Raw genomic sequence first — 17,800 nt, 5'->3', positions numbered from 1 at the left:
TCCGTCCGTCCGTCCGTCCGTCCGTCCGTCCGTCCGTCCGTCCGTCCGTCCGTCCGTCCGTCCGTCCGTCCGTCCGTCCGTCCGTCCGTCCGTCCGTCCGTCCGTCCGTCCGTCCATCCATCCATCCATCCATCCATCCATCCATCCATCCATCCATCCATCCATCCATCCATCCATCCATCCATCCATCCATCCATCCATCCATCCATCCATCCATCCATCCATCCATGACGGCATTCCACTCACACGTTCGCCGTCATCAGACTATTCCGCGATGGTGGGAATAGTCTGATAACGTCCTTTGGTTTCATTTTTCGTTTGGTTTTCCGGTTTGTCTTCATGGTTGCTGTCCTTTGGTTTCGTGGAGTCGCCTGCAGCCACGTCACCCTCCACAATCCCCACCGTCATTTCTGCGGTGGCCTACTAGTCGTGGAATTCAGCGGCTCTAGACTCGAGCCACTTCCCCGACCTGTCAACGCAAGCGTTCTCTTCCCTTGCATAGATTACCTAGCACAGCGAGGACGCGTCAGATAATTTCGGCGCCTCCACGTCGCCAGACGTGCCTTCTCCGTGCGACGCAACATTCTTGGTAGGTATTGTGGAGCCGGCATCCACTCATGGGTTGCCCCAAGATAGACTCGGGCAGTGTGGGCACGCAGAAAATGTTTAAGCAAGTAATTTTTGGACAGCAAATATTGACAGATGAAATGACAGCATCACGGACGCAAAACGCGAAGATGGAAAAATTTAGTGCGAATACATCCAACAGCTAGATCTTTTAAAAGACCTATCATCCGGTGTGGAAACTTAGAAAGAACAATCACCTTCCTGCACCAAAAAGTTATCGAGTTCGAGGACAGAAGTAGAGTTCTAATTTGGTTTTCTTTGGAATACAAGAAGACAACGATGAAACCTAGCCTGCCCTTTAAAATAAAGTTATTTTTGGGGTTTTTCAAGAGAACCTTGGTGTGACATTCAACTCGGTCGCTAGAATCCACCGCATCGACAGAGCTGGAAAAAAGCGAGCCGTCATACTGTTCTTTCAGAACTCTATTAAAAAGCAGGAAGCAATGATGTAATTTGGAAGTGTAAGAGCATGTGTTTCTTCTTACTCACCACGCAACTGCGCACCGCATCACACAACAGGACTTTCGGGCCGGCATGTGCCGCTGATCACTAGTCAACGCGCTTTGAACCGGTAGCGTTCATCGGAAACTAAATATACTTGTTAAGTTGCAAGCCATTTCCTTCCTTCGCTGAGGAGAGTTTGAGTGAATGGAGATGGAGCATGTTTTATTTCTAGTTCTGGGGAAACCTACATACAGCAGCATACATAACGGAGTGGGAAATTTCGAAGTCGCACTACGGACGGCACGCCCGGCAGAAACTTAGTGAACGCAGGAGCAAGGAGTATTTAGTTAAGTTTCGTCAAGGTTATAATTGCATCTAATTTTGCATCAATAGGGCATGTCCAACGGGATAATGGTGTTCATATATAGTATTTTGGATTACTCAGCCCGCTCCTCCCGCCGACGAGGCTTCTCGGTTACTTTTTGGAATGACGGTTGGGGCTTACTTTATTAAGCGGGCGCAAACACTGGAATGATGGAACAATTACGACAGCTTGCTTTATATACAATGCGGGCGTTGAAATGTTTAAGGGACTCTGTCATTTTTATTGAGCTAATTCTGGGCTCAAAATTATGCGCAACTGACGATGAGCCCCTTAATGAATCGGTAGTCTGGTTTGGTGAAGTTGCAGACCTCATGCCGGGTTCTTCACGGAATGCAAGGAACTTTGCCCGGGTTGTTCTCATCTCATCCATGGCCCAAAATTGCTTCCGGGAGACAGATTCCGCAGCTTGTGTTTTCGTTAGATTACTCGTAGCTCTGTTGATTTTTGCTGGAAGGCGACTTCCGCACCATTCGAATTAAAGAACGGCCAATTAAATATGTGGTGAATAATGCCATCTGTGGGGCTAGTTGGTTGCGATCCATATGTATCAGCAGCGCGAACACCACACAGGAAGAAGAAGGCGAAGAAGGTAAAGAGCGCTGAAGACGGTAAAGAGAACTGAACCCGCACTTTAAAAGTGCTGGTTCAGTTTTGCTCAAATAAAAGTTGGAAGTATCAGCGCTCTTTACCTTCTTCTCCTTCTTCTTCCTGTGTGGTGTTCGCGCTGCTGATACATATAAATATGTGGTGGCAGGATTCAGATGGCGGTAACTGACCAACTTCGGCTTATTCTTTCAGGAGGAACATCACATTTCATGTTAAGCCTGGGCCCAGGCCTGACACCTCGTCATACACAATGGATGAAGGTATAAATGACTATCTCATTAACGGAGACCGATGTCCTTTTGGAAATTTACATAAATATGCAGAGCAAGATTACCTTCTACCAATGTTCTGTTAGGGCAGGAAGTAACACCATGCTATTGATAAAAGGCACATTGAGTTTATAATGGCATAGGGTGGTTCAGAAATATTATTTTCTAAATTTTGTCTGCTTTGGCAGCGAATCAGAGCACTGACTGCTGTTCATCTTTGCCAACCCATTGCAGACTATGAACACGAATACATTGCCATTTCTTCTATTCTGACTACAAGACATGCGTCATTCACGATTTTCCCCACAAAGATAAGGAAGGCAAGGCAGCAAGATTGAATAATATGCTTATTGACTGATTCCAACACATTTTTAATGAGAGCGACGCATAAAAGCGACACCGTGAAAAATTATAGGTTCCATTAATATTCAAAGAATTGGCTGTTTTCTAGTGTTTATTGGTGCCGTTTTATTCATGACTGTTTAATATTGTAGATATAGAAACAGCGAAGAAAGCGTATCTGCACAAAGATAAATTATCCATGATCAAAAACTCTTCGCACTGCCGATTATGCGCCTCTGTCTGACTTAAAGCGCTAGATATATGTAAAAATTGTGTTTCGCCTTCAAATGTACCGTTTAAAATTAGTACCTTTTTTCTTGGTTAACGCATGGGAACAATAAGTTACTTTTTTTTTTAGAGTGCATGATGTGGGTGTCGATGGAGGCCGTCGATAATATCCCGCAGATTTGTACGCACAAATACTGAGAAAACTGTGACATCAAATGATGGTGTATGACAAAGATTCTTGCGGCGAATTTATGGACGTCTAGTATGTGGACTGTCCGCATTCAACGAAATGCCTGATATCTTGAAATAAACATATCATGAAATAAATCCTTTTCAGCATTTCTCTTACAGCCGACCATTCCTTTTTTTAGTGACCCTTGGGCACTTAAGCATAAGACCGAAAATTGAGCGATGTATTCATGGCACTCCTAAAAGTCCCCTCGCAGTAGCTATCCGGTCTCATGCCTCATGGCAGGGCATTTTAGGCATGAAACCAGTTTAACCCCGATTGTCAGCACACAAAGGGGAATGGCGAATGAAACTCGCGGTGGAGGCGGCGCCAAAATAAGCAGCCTCCAAATCCGAAATCACGCCCGAATAGGGTCGAACCGTAAAAGGAGACTCCGTATAGCGACCCAACCAGAATTCTAACTCCGACGCTTATCTAGTAGCTTCGCTGTCCGACTCCCCATACCACTCTGCCATCTTTTCTCTTATGTTATCTCAAACACGGTATTTATTGCAATAAAACATTGCTATACTTCCATGCACTATTTCCAAGTCCTAAGAAAGCAGCATGAAAGCCATCTCAAAACAAACACACCGAGGTAGAAAGCACTAGAATGACGGCAAGGGTGACAATACCCCCAAGAAGTGCCGCTTCATTACAATTTCGCTCGATCGTACGCGTCCTATGGATGAATTACCATCGTGGGAGGGAACAGCGCGAACAAGACGACAGACGAAGCAAGAGGACACAAAGACGAGCGCAGTCCTCTTGCTTCGTCTGTCGTCTTGTTCGCGCTGTTCCCTCCCGCGATGTATTATTACAAACTCGCCCAGCTATCCATCCTTCTTCAATGAATTACCATATTGCTGAAATTGGGTTTTGCAGAAAATACAAATGCACAGTGCCGGTCCATCACGCGAATTTTTCATAGCTGTATAGTCCAATAAGAAAGACCGCGCCTAGGGGCTCATAAACGCGTTGGAGTGCACTAAGGTATGTAGGGTACAGTATGAGAGTCAAATTAGTCTGCTTTTTCAATATCTGCTGTAGGACACCTCAAAGCTGTGCTGCGCATTTAGAACTGATGAAGCAAGGCTCGGTTTTTTCAAGAACACCATAGAGATTCCCATTAACTGACGACGCTGAAACGTCTTTTTTTCTGAACACATCTATTCAGCGACAAAGTCTCGCTGTTCAGCTTACATGAGCAAAGGTTTGTCATGACAAAACCCCCTTCGATTTTTGATCATTTCAAGTTCAACCAACTTTGGCATTAAACGTAGGCACACCATGAATAAAGCTTTTACAATTCAGCCGCACGAGCTCATCATTAATCCCAAACTGCATACCAACCCGAAAAATAACAAAAGGGCATCCATCAGACAGGAAGACGCAGTCTATAATCCAGCACATTTTAAAATGATGATTTCTACTGCAGGACGGGAACATGGGGCGGAAAGCAATTCATCCCTGTGGTTTCTAAGAATTAGCACTGAACATTTTCTTCCATGCAGTATTGGAACATTGTCAATAACTCGCATCTGACGTAAGCTTAAACATTTCGTATGCCTATCTTTCCTAACTTTGCAACACTTGGATATTGAAGGGCAGCTACGACATGGCGCTTCCTCTCAACTCCTCACCGACGGCATTCGCTGCTTTTCATCTAAAATGGATATCGATCTTGTTCGCTCGTGCTTGTCACAAACTCACCAGAAATTATTCATTCAATTGAACATAGTAATTACCAAATGTCTCCAGAATTATGATAAGAGTGTTTATTCTATGGCAAGTTGTACAAAACAGTGTTCGTTAGTCATCTGCCTAAGAGTGCTCTAAAGGCATTTACTCTATGGTTGTCTACGACCATAGTAGAGTCTGGGGTACTAGTTATACTTTAATAAAGTTTGCCTGCTACGCATCAAGTCAATATACTACCGAGTAGTCTCCCGTCGATTTCCCATCTGTCCGCGATCCGCTGCTGCCGTTCGGCAACTTACTTCTGCAGGAGGACTGCACAAGTATACATACGCGTGAAATGCAATCTCTGGAGCTGACGCTGCCCGCCATATTAATCATTACTGGCTCTCAATAATTCCTGGGAGATCATCTCCATCATGAGGCCCGCTACTCTTCTAGATCCCTCGTCATGCCGTGGTGTCTGTCCCTTCCTGACATGCCGTAGGCCGTTGCGAAAGACTGCTACCATGTTACACCGGCTGATACTGTACCTTGCGCACTTGAGCAATGTCACTCACGAAATGATGTCGCTGCACCGCAGATCCCCGTCGTCTGCACTACCACGGACCGTGCATGTTATGTACTTAAGTTTTATTATTTGAAAAACTGCTCGCCAGTCTAACATGCACCGGGACTGTGGTTTTTGCCGTACGAGGTAGATGCAATTACAGTTTCAAAAGGTTACAAGCACAAATTTCTTTCTTTCTGTCTTTCTTTCTTTTTCCTTTCTTTCTTTCTTTCTTCCTTTCTTTCTTTCTTTCTTCCTTTCTCTCTTTCCTTCTTCCTTTCTTTCTTTGTTTCTTTCTTTCTACCCTTCTCTCTTCCTTTTTTTCTTTCTTCCTTTCTTTCCTTCTTCCTTTCTTTCTTTGTATCTTTCTTTCTACCCTTCTCTCTTCTTTTCTTTCTTTCTCTCTTTCTTTCTCTCTTTCTTTTTCTCTTTCCTTCTTCCTCTATTTCTTTATTTCCTTCTTCCTTCCTTTCTTCCTTTTCTTCTTTCCTCCTTCCTTCCTTTCTTTCTTTCTTCCTTTGTTCCGTCCCACCTTCCTCACTTCGTTCACTGCACGGTTGAGGTGTTCATCGAGAAGAAAGACAGTTACTGCACCATTCATTTCCTCAAAAACAGCTTTCCATTTTTTTTTCTCTTTTCTTTCACACTTACCGTCTCCCTTCTACCCCTAGATGTGGAGAGGAGGCTTTCCGTCTGCACACTTTGCAACGTGCGCAACCGCAGCGGTGGCCCAGTGGTCTGAGCATCCGCCTCGCATTCGGGAGGTGCAGGGTTCGATCCCCAGTGCCGCCGGGTACCCAGCGGTATTACAATGGGTACAAGCTTTCCTCTGGCCTAGTGCTCGACTTATTTCGGGTGAAATGCTTGGGAAATGGGTCTTTGACCCAACCTTGGGCAAAGAAAATACCTTGTGGAATGGCTCTCTTTGGCCACAGGTGCCCTTGCGCGATAAAAATTCATCATCATCATCACTTTTCAACGGGCCAACCAAAGCTTGGCAGTTGGTGCTGCGGATGCCGACGGCGACGGCGCGAAATTGAGGAACGCGTAAATATGAGCTAGTGCTCTAAAACAGCCTCTTACGCGGCTTAACTCAGGCGCTTATTAGGAGATAGCTCAGCCACAAGGAGTAGACTTTCATGCTCTCCTGATGTGGCTACCTGAGCGCTTGAATTTGTGCTCCATGCTTCTGGTTGGTCTTGCCGCCAAGGAAAGTAATGGTCAGAGTCGGCAGAAAAGAGATGAAAATTTTATTTTTTTTACATTTTCCTCTAAATTACTTCCCCGGAAGATATGTAGCACCGTGTGAAGGATGCGCCTAGTCGACGTCCATGAATTCCCCACAAGTACCCTTGTCATACACGATGAGTTGGGTGTCGCAGTTCTCCAGGTATTTGTCCGTGCAAGTTTGCGGAACATCATCAACAACGTCCGCTGACACCCACATCATGCACTCTGCAAAATCACCAAAGACTGATGTTGGGTGCACAACAAACTGAAGTAGATAATTTTAACATGGCGGACAGCAGAGTCGAAGCTGTTGTAAATATCAGAGCGTAAGAAACGTCGGTCGTTAGAGACACTAAGCAGTACCCATTGCCCGCAAAGATAAATTAATGTAATAAAAATTTGTCGCAATATTATCTTTTCCAACGCAAACAGGCGTACTTATTGTCTTGCTGTACCTACCGAAGTATTCTCGTTGATGGTAAACATGAAAGTGCCGGCAAGAGAAACCATTATTTCAAAGAGATAACGCCAAGCTCAAGGTATGGTCTGTTGCGTTTTATGCCAATTTAAGAAACTGATAGCGCACAATCAGATAAGCACTGTTTGTACAATTGGTGTCTTACCTTGCTTTCCGTTGTGATCAAAATCATGAATGATGCAGTTTTTGTAATCAGAGTAAAAGAAGTGGGCTTGAAGCTCATGGTCCTTATCTGTAATACGTGCCCAAAACTTAACAGTCATGCGGAAAGAACTGTCATTTTCTCCTTGGGACTGCTCTGATTCACTTCCATCGTAATTATAGCATTCAAAAAATATTCACGAATCGCGCAGTGGGACTGAAAAAACTTGCGAAGAAATGATGCTTTGCGTCTGTAAACTCTCTGAGAGCACATTTCAGGACATTCAACAGTCCGATCAAAACGCATACTGTGCTTTGTGTTTTCGGTTCTTACGAAGCTCTCTGAAAAGGATATCGGGATTTATCGTACATAGTGCAAACTGATGCCGACCAGGGTTTAGGAGGGCAGCACAGCGCAACCGAGACGTGTCATGTCCTCTTTTCCTGCTCTACAGGTGTTGCATGCAATAATCACTGATTTTCCCATTTGTCACTTGTTTTTCACTGGGTATCCCACTGCTAATTCATCTAATGCTCGTGCAGGAAAAAGTAATCAGAACGATTACTTCAATTACACGAGTACACAAAATGGCGCACTTCTTTTAAATAAGCCAAGTGAGGTATTATTTACCGTCTCCCATCGTGTATGCAACCGTATCCGCCGTAGGCCCAGGCTTAATGTCCACATTGATGGTTTTTCTGGAAGAGTAAGCAAAGCGCTCCAATTGCTGTTAATCAATCAGATTACCACAAGCGTAAAGCCTTGGCGGTCATAAAAATGATCGAAGTCATAACTGCATACAGCACCGTTCTGCGTAAGCCCCGCAGCAAATTGAGAACTACACAAGGTGGGGCCGCCTTGCTGAAGCAGCGTCGGCCACTGCTGAAACAAAAAACTCCTCCTTCTCGAAATCTGTTCTGAAAAGCTTAATAATGACCAAGCTCCGGTAACAGTCCAGCGCGGGGCCCACTGCCGCTTGTGAACAGCTTCGGTCCTTGAAGCTCTCAACGACCGAAATCAAGAGGTTCAAGGAAGCCAAGCTTTACTCCAGGAGCCAGATATGACCCCTGCCGCGGAAGCCGTGTTCAGATAATCTGTTGAATAAGTGCTTTCCATTATTGCCTTAGGGCTTCTCTCTTCGAGACCATGTGCAGCGCCCTAGAGCAGGCCATTCACACAGCATTCTTGCGGAAGGGAAATTCAGGCTGTTACATGGAAGACAAGAGAGGCTATGGCCGATAGCGGCGGACAAGGGTGATGAAAGAAATCGGCCCTAGTGAGCTAGTGTCTTTTTCGTTTACGCGTTAGCACTAGAGGCCGATGTCAGAAAAAATTTGCCCGTCCGTCCATCTGCAGCCTCGGTTGGCTCGGTCTCAAATGGAGAGAGGGAGAGGGAAGATGGCTGGGGAGAAGGAGACGAAGAGGAGATGGAAGGTGCGGGTAGCGGATAGGGAGATGGAAAGGCGTGTTTTACTGTGTTTGCTAATTTGGATCAGGGAACTGGAGTGGGGGCAAGGCGTGTCACATGCTGATTGACGGGCTGGATCAGGCCACCCGCTCGAACAATCTGAACTCGACAGCTGCGGCTTCGTCCTGAGAAAATAGTAATCTTATCGCACACTTTTCCGCATCAATTGCATTCTTTGTCTATACCTTCTTAGCCCGCTGTAGTGTGTCAATTCACTTCGCTTTTGAAACGTGGGAACTGAATGGAAATAATATGAATTAGCTGAACTGAAAATTTTTAAAGGAGAAAATGTCCAAAGTATCATGTCACACTTTAAGACTAAAGCTAATTTGCTGGCTGCTCAAAATGAGGGGAATGAAAACGTGAGAGCAGCTCTAAAAGCCATCAAAGATAAGTCCACTTCTTCTTTCCTTCTCTCCTTAGGACGCTTTGCATTGCATCAAGTTTGCGAATATCCCAAACTTGATCAAGTTTGCGAATATCGCAATTCGCAAAGGAATCTGCGATTCCTTTGCGAATTGTATAAAAAATTTCCACATCTAAAACATTTTTAAGTAATTTTGATGTATTGAATTTTGTGATGTTGTCTCCCGTTTTTTTTTTCCTCGTTAATTATTCTTTGACTTAATACCCAAAGCACAACCATTAGCTCGGCACCAGTTTACCCTCTTCTCTTGGCCCTCCTCACTGAACCCTGGCCTATCCCCCGCAGTGGATATGAGCCATTTCACTAAGGCACCAACAAAGTTCCGCTTCCATTTCAAGGGTGCAATCGTACTCAGTGCCGAACATGCATAGCGTGAGTGGAGTTGCATGAAATTAGGGCATTATCATTTTCATGGCGTTTCGGGACATCAGCCCTCACTACTTTCTGCAAATTGAACGCATTGTATGCAGGCTCTACGCGTTAGGTTCGACTTGCAGGCTACTGACAGTGACCTCTCCTAGATCTCTTATTGATGCTGAACACATCCTCAAATTTACCGCAACTATAGTGTGTCCGTCAGTGGTCTCGAACATCGTGCGTAGATCTGACGCGGGCGTAATTTACCGTGTTCATAAGATAGAAAACCGGCACTACCATGTCGCATTACCTAGCCTTGATTCCGGCCTTAATGACTCACTGGATTTTCCTCCCTTTGAATGCTCACGTTTTCGGGCTTACATTTCTTTTTCGCCAACTTGTTCAGGGCTGGTCATAGCTATGATCCCTGTGAATGCGTTCAGTTTTGTGTGCCCCGACACATTGTAGAGGAGCGTAGACAGGTTCCCAATCCTGCTTTTCAGAACACACACTTACCTCTGGAAAGGATTGCAAACTAACAAATTTCATTTGTGGAACGTAGGAACTGCTAAAATTTTAACAACATTCTGTTTGTTAACCAGCTGCGTAGCGTGCAAGTGTCAACAAGTGTCAACGCCTGCTCAAGATGCCGCTTCACTACTTTAGCAGTTTGTTTGTGCGTGTTTTAATCCCTTATGTTGCGGTCACCTTCATACATCTGTACGTTTCTCTCCTTCTTTACTGAAATATTACTCCTTAAACTGGGCGGCCCCTGCGCGTCTCTTCGTTACCTTTTTTTAACTACAGATTCATTGTTGTCTCGCTCCTGCATGGACACACCTGATTTCTGTATCTATGAGTTTTAGTGTTACTATTCTTTTTTCTGTATGAACTCTGGTGCCTTGCTTCCCTGCTCCGATTACCTTTTTTGATGTTACGTACGGTCCGGCACTTTTTTCCTTTCAGGGATAGGTTACTTTATCACCCGTAATTTTTTATTGTATTTATTTTCCTAAGTTTCTGTTTTTGCTGTGTGTACTGAAGAATCATCGTTGTTAATGCGCGTTCTGTAGTACATGGTGATAATACTAATATTAATATTAGTATCATTGTTGTCGCTTTTGATTCGTATCTGCTGCCGACTACAAGCAAAACACAGTTAAATATTGCCGCAGCGGTGGCTCAGTGGTTATGATGCTCGGCTGCTGACCCAAAAGACGCGGGTTCGATCCCGGCCGCGGCGGCGGAATTTGTTTGGAGGAGAAATTCTAGAGGCCCGTGTACTGTGCGATGTCAGTGCACGTTAAAGAACCCCAGGTGGTCGAAATTTCCGGAGCCCTTCACTACGGCGTCTCTCATAGCCTGAGTCGCTTTGGGACGTTAAGCCCCATAAACCAAACCAGTAAAATATATACCTCTAATAATGACTCTTGGCTCCATTTTACAAAGAATTTGTACCTAGGTATTAAGGAAAAAGAGCATTTTCATGGTACACTCTAGCAAGTCTCAATGAGTTGCCTAATGACATGGTCTCCTTAAATTCTAGATGTGAACTTAGAGCTGCCATTTTTCACCTAGATCGCTGATGAATAAGAGGCTGACCTGTATGTTAATTTCCTGAACAGTCTAGCTTAGAGCGACGCCCTATAAATATTTCATATTTCATACAGTTAGATGATTTGAGGTCTAGAGAGTGCCTCGGAGATGTGGAACTCTGTGCAGGATTAGCCACGTCACTGAGTAGCGCTCGATTGTTTATCAGGGATGATGGCTGTATCGACCGCAGGCAAAGAAAAGAAGCCGGCCAAGTTGGCCCAGCACGTCTCTGAGGCCATGAAAGAACACCAGACGAACGACGCTCAAGCCCGTGTTGACCGGGCCGAGAGCAATTCAGGTAATATGGCTACAGAATACTGTCCCATCTTACAAATATGTTCTACTCCGGTACTGCAAAGCATTTCATGATAATTTCTACTCTCCACTCATAGATAGGCCGCAAAATTTATAAGCTTACGGCGGGTCGCCTTTGATAAACCAGACGTAGGTGGCGCCATCTTTGTTGAACTTCGTTAGTTTCGCTCTCAAGCAGTCCAGATCTCCGTCCTGGTCTTCGTCAAACATAGCGATTGCATAGGGGAGCTGCTCGAAAGCCTGAAAAGGAAAAATAAAGTGACTGCACCATGACGCAAGCCCCTAGTTTGAAAAGTACCTCGTTGTATCGAGTACTGCGTCCTCGAATTACCGGAAGTTACCGCTCTGAGGCCGTCAAAGTGACTGCATGTGGCATTATATCTGAAGGCAAGACGAGCATACACTGACATACAATGTGTAATCTATAACGGGGAAGAACTGAAACTTCGAAAACCTCCCGATCCCCACAAAGAATGATTCGCCCAGTATATTCGACAACGGAATCACAACCATGGCAGCCACGAAAGGAAGTTCAGTGCCGAATGCTCTTTCTTACCTACTTTTAGAACCTCTGCTGCTATCTAGTGAATACGGTCAAAGTAGTATTGTTTCCAGGCCCTATTTCGGCTGATAGCACCAATAAATAAATAAATAAGCGGAAAAAATGGGGTAGTTAACGCGAGCACGTTATATAATGAGATCAAAGAAAGCACGAGCATTTCTACACGTAAAAAAGGACCATTAAACGGCTACATTTAAAACAATTAACGGCTACACATTCACCTCTCCTTCTCCGCGTATATTTTTGCCCGTACGTCCATCCACACCTTTAAAAAACTCGCGAAAATAAAATGTAGTTTCTTGAGTGGGATTCAAAGCCATGCCTCTTGGAGACCCAACAAAAGCTGTGCTTGGCTGACGCCTCTTGACATTCCGCAAACCCCGCATTTTTTTTCTATCTTTATTGCATGGAAGAACACGAGTGGTGGATTTGATTGTTCTACTCGGTAATTCGCCTTACCTGAACTCCTCTCTTCAACGTTCAGCGGTCGCTGTGTGTTCAGTGGACGCTCGAACACTTCTTTTAAATGTATTCACCGCATTGTCACAAGGAGAGCAGACGACACGACAGCACTGGCGCGGAGCAAAGCATTCGATCTAGACCCGGCAAACAAAAATCGCTCCTTCACCTTCAGTCACGTTCTGATATGCTTACGGTTGCCGCCAAGTAACACAGTCATGCACTTCTCTCTGCTTCTCCGCCCTCAAATACGCCTACCAGGTAGCAGCTAGGTGATGGCTGTCGTCTTTTTAGCCTCAATTAGTGAATAACCAAAAAAAAATGCATGGCGTGGTTAGGTCTAAACACGAACACGCCTATATGGGAGTGAAATGGGGGTAATCTGTCCTCAAGCGCACTCCCTTACTTCCTTTTTACTTCTTTTTGTTTGAAGTGTAGAGCAGAGCAGAGGATTCGAATAGGATACTGGAAGCATTCAAACATGCCAACAGCGCAAGTTGCGTCTGCACTGAAGCTGCTGTGCAAGTTATGAGCTCTGTTTCCGTTTCGCCCGGAAAAAAGCACCAATTTTGTTCGGGGGCTCCAAGGGCTCAGAGAGCGATATTTTCATCCTTAAAGAAACTCATGTGACATCGCTTCTTCCCTGGCTAGTTCGTCCTTGGCCATATCTACCAGACTGCGCTGATTTAAATGTTCATTATTAAATGTTAGCTATTCGCGTTAATTAGCACGGCTCCTGAACTTATCTATGCCGCAGCACCGGACGTTTTGTTGCCGGAAAGGCTTTCTTTCTATTTAGATTATCTATTTTTTACAAATTTTGAAATGGTTGGTTGAAACAGTCCAGGCAGCACTGAAACGTTACAGTAATGTTACTTTTTTACTTTGGTGAAATGCTATTTCAATATTCGCAATATCTTTTTTTCTAACGTTGCCGTTATCTTAAAAATAAATATACGAATAACCTTTCTCTGACATTCAAAACCTTATAAAGCGACATAAGTTTAACATTCTCAAAAATGGCGAACATTCCATCCCGCCAGTTGTGAAGGTGCACAACATGTTCACCGCTATGCAAACACCGACAACGAGGGCGGCAACTGAGTGCCACAATACATCACAACATACAGCTCATGCGCTCCCCTGCAAACGAATAATATAGAGTCAAGCTTATACAGACATCAAGGAGGGGTGTCCCATGAGGAATAGTGGCACACAAGTGAGAAGCAATCCTGTCTAAGAAAATAACTGTGCTGTTCACGCAATTTATGGCAGGCACAGTCTAAGAATTTTAATTGCAAAGTTCATCATCATCATTTATTGAACCTTTAAAGATCCCGTCTGGGACATTACATAGGGGGGGGGGGGGGGGGCAGTGGTGTGAAGCGGTCATACAAGGGCATGTAAACATAAAAAAGAATTAAAAAATAACAAGAATAGCAAGTTTTACGTGAAATTAACGTCAGGTAATTCAAATAGTACAGAAAATATATGGCAAAGCTGTATTATATAAAATTAAACATTAAAATGCACGGAAATTAAATAAGTGGAAAAACACTTGTTGGGGGGGTGTCGCAATGACACAAGCAATTCAAATTGCAGGCAGAGCATCGCGAGGGAAGTAGCTATAGCCGGTTCAAGTGGTCTGTTATTAGCTGCCTAAATCTGGTGGGATTAGTTTCGATGACAACGGTTTCAGGAAGGTTGTTCCATTCTTCTATGGCGATGGGAAGGAAAGATTTGTTGAAAGCGTTGGATGAACCGTGCAACCACTGAATTCTGAGGGAGTTGAATAATCAGCGAGATGAGCGTAAGGGAGCAGATAACAAATTTTGGCGTAGTTCTAATTGAAACAGTATTTGCTCTCAGAACAGCTGGAAGAGTTGTAGGACCCAGTGCTTGAAGCGAAATTGTAATATTGTTTTATAGTCGTGATTCAAACATTATCGGAACGTTTAGAAAACGGCATTACAACACTGTTTATTAAGAACATCAAGGTAATATTTACGGTGCATCCTATTACATTATTTGTGAATTTTCAGCATTGAAGCATTAAAAAGGCAGCTTTATAATAATGTTCTAACACAACATATAATGTGACATGAACTTACATAATAATTTTTATAATATTATAAGATTCTCGGTGCTATCTGGTACTCGGTGTTTTGCAGCTAACAATGCGAACCCTGATACGGATGCAAATGAATGGCCCTCATTCGTTCTTTGATTCCTGGGGTGTACAGTTCGAATGAACAAATCTAGTCAAGGCTACTAATATAACGATTTTATTTTAATCTTTTCCTTTTCAGACCCTCGTCAATGCTTGCAGGCCCTCTACGCCACCGGCACCGTGTAAGCGATCAGCGTGGCACAGGAGAGAAAGAAGTTGCCTTACTGCTCTCACGCTGTGATCAGCTGCAAAGTGCCGTTTTACGCACTCAGCTATGTGGAATGCATGCGCACAAGATGGCTTCCTGGGCACATCTGACACCGCCGTAACGAATTCAGTTATAGTTCAAATGATGCATGAAAAATATGACCGTCTACACACTAGGTGCGCAATGCTGGATGGCATAGGAATTAATTGTACGAAATGACGCTTGCTCAATTTCGAATCAAATTTTAGGTTTCTAATACGAATTCGTAAAGGAATTTTTGGCGTGCTGTTTGTCTTCGTACGGAAGAAATTGTAGACCGGCCCTACCTAGCAGCTCAGTCTTCGACCGAGGACTAAGTTCTTTCGACGACATCAAAAAATAGGCATGTCTGCTAACCTCGCAACCCTGTCTAAAATATTAAACTCAGTATGACTGTGAAGGCTCGAGGTAGTAGTTGCGTATTCCAACGTTGGCCCTATAACTGTTCCATACGCTGCTATTTTGATATTATGTACCATTTCTTAGCTTTCTCTGCAACCAAGCTTCCGTTGTGTGGATCCAAAAATGTTTTAATATGCTTATCCCTACTCAGATTGTCGGAAGTAATGACTCCGGGATAATTCAGCTTATCAGAGCATTTGATTTCTTTTTGCTGACTGGCACAGTTAACTTGTTCATCCTACACAAGATTAGCCCCACTTAATATCAGAATACATGCCCTTGGTGTGGAGCTTGCCCTACGCGCTACCACATATCGTGGGAATGCACAACGAAACCAAAACACTTAACTGTATCCAAACCGACATATGAGCAGTGGGAGGTGGCCCTGACCAGCGAGACCCTGGATCAGCAACTTAAGTTGGTTCAGCAAGTCTGTCAGTCAGTTAAAGCCAGTGGCGCCTTGGACTAGGGGTGTCACACAAGTTGCTCTAGCAACCTTCCTCAATTCAAATAAAAGTTTTCTCTCTTTATATATATATATATATAGCAATGACGATAAATTCTTTTTCACTGTCGCACAGGCAGGTTTCTCAAAATTAGTCTTCATGCCCTACTTTGTGCACCAGACATCGATTGCTTTCAAAGACTCATTGAAAAGGATTTGGTGAGAGATGCCTTACATTCAGCAGAAGAAAATACAATAATTCGTGAAAATCCCACACGAACAAGATGTATAACGGTCTCAATACCGTTAATATCTAACAATAATAAGATAGGTTTCAAAGCCGACCCTGTGGTATTCCAGACTTCGCGACCAATGCAGCTAATTGACTTGCGGATATTTCTACAAACTGACACCTGTTTGCCAATGCGTACAGGCACTAAAACTACGTACTTGGAAAGCGTTAGCAGTTCCGTGCCTCTTTCGAGACCATCCGATCCCAACATTTAAAGACAAAGCGCAAAAGCAGACTACGGCCACCGCGAGAATCGGCCGCATTCTGGCGACGGGTAAGCAGTGTGCGACGCGTGGATGGCGCGCCATTTATACGTAACGGTTGAACACAACTCTGGCGTCAACGGGGGCACCTCTCACGGAGAGGAGGAGACCTCCTCTCCACCGCACGAGTTGCGACGGCTGCAATGTGATCGCGGCGGTGGTTGCTGGATAAGGACATGTAGTGTTTTACCACGAGCTCGGTTTGACAGCTTTCCAATCAGGCTGTGCGTAGTGCACTGCATGATATGGTCGCTCAAACTTTCAGTCTTGCGGTGAAAGTTGCATAATGCACACAAGCGTTTGCAGATTAGCGGAAAATGACAGCTGTCAATGCAGCCTGCATGCAGCTGGAGAGCGTGGCTCCCCAAGCGCCAAACGAGAATGTGCCCCAGTCATTACGCCAGAGGAGCGAAAATGAGTCAAGAGGCCCATCCGCTTTACTGTGACTCAGCTGTATTGTGCGCCAGCAATGAATAGTCAATGGAAAGCGGCTCTGTCGAAAAGAAACCATAATTTCTTTGAGTCCAAAGAATAATGTTTTAGATTTATTCGCGGACTGTGTAATTTGCGCAATCACAGTTATGCTGATGCAAGATGCGTGAAGTGAGGGCGAAGAAATTAAGTTGTTTTGCTAATACTGCCTTCTATTTACTTTCGAAAGCACCTGTACTACACCCTGTCTTGTGGCCAGGTGTAGCTGTAGTTAATGATACTAATTATTATAATAATAATGCTTTAATTCTGAGTAAGTTACTTTTCTAGTATTTTATTTACAACTAGCACCAACTAGAAAATCAGAAAATATGTCCTACTATAGTAGGATACAACTTAAAAAAAACAGCAGTTGCTAACACTGGGTCGCGGTCCGCGGCGTCTTGTAGTACTCCGCTAGGCAATCGCAACTGTAAATTAAATCAGCTTTTTAATTTTTGACTATATCAAACAATCCACGCATCAGAACTCTAGAAGTCATAATTTTTTTCTTGTGATAAGCCTCTTGTTTACGTGACAAGAAATGTTTAAGCAGCAGACTACTTTTTCGTCGTGGAGGAATTTTTTGCGCGGAGGCTGAATGTGGGCGGAGCTTCACTGCAGACTTAAGTTGTATCCGACTATAAGCCAGTTTCTTTTAGTCTTTTAGCACAAACTCTCAGAGATCTGTTTTACCTTCCGCCGTTCGTGCTCATTCAGAAAGCAACATATACGAGGTCTGTTAGAAAAGTATCCCACTTTATTATTTTTTTGCAAACACCTGATGGATATAAAACAAACGCGCTTGCATCAGGCGACCTTGAACCTTCGTGCGCATGCACGAATTTTTTACCGCCTGCCGATAGCGTCAGTCGCTGGGAGGCAGCATTTGAGTGAGGCAGTGCGCAGTGCTCTCGTCGGTTTTTTATTGCAAGGTAAATGGCGGAGTGACAGGATCAGCGCTACTGCATGAAATTTTGCCATAAACTGGGCGACAGCCATGTGGAAACCATTCGGAATATTCAGTCGGCTCTCGGTGACGATGCTATGAGCAGCACACAGATTAAGCAGTGGCACAATTGATTTAAAGATGGCCGC

The sequence above is a fragment of the Amblyomma mixtum genome, chromosome 1 (assembly GCF_055824585.1).
Source record: "Amblyomma mixtum isolate Tamu chromosome 1, ASM5582458v1, whole genome shotgun sequence".
Taxonomy (NCBI): domain Eukaryota; kingdom Metazoa; phylum Arthropoda; class Arachnida; order Ixodida; family Ixodidae; genus Amblyomma; species Amblyomma mixtum.
This window is presented reverse-complemented; position numbering follows the sequence as displayed.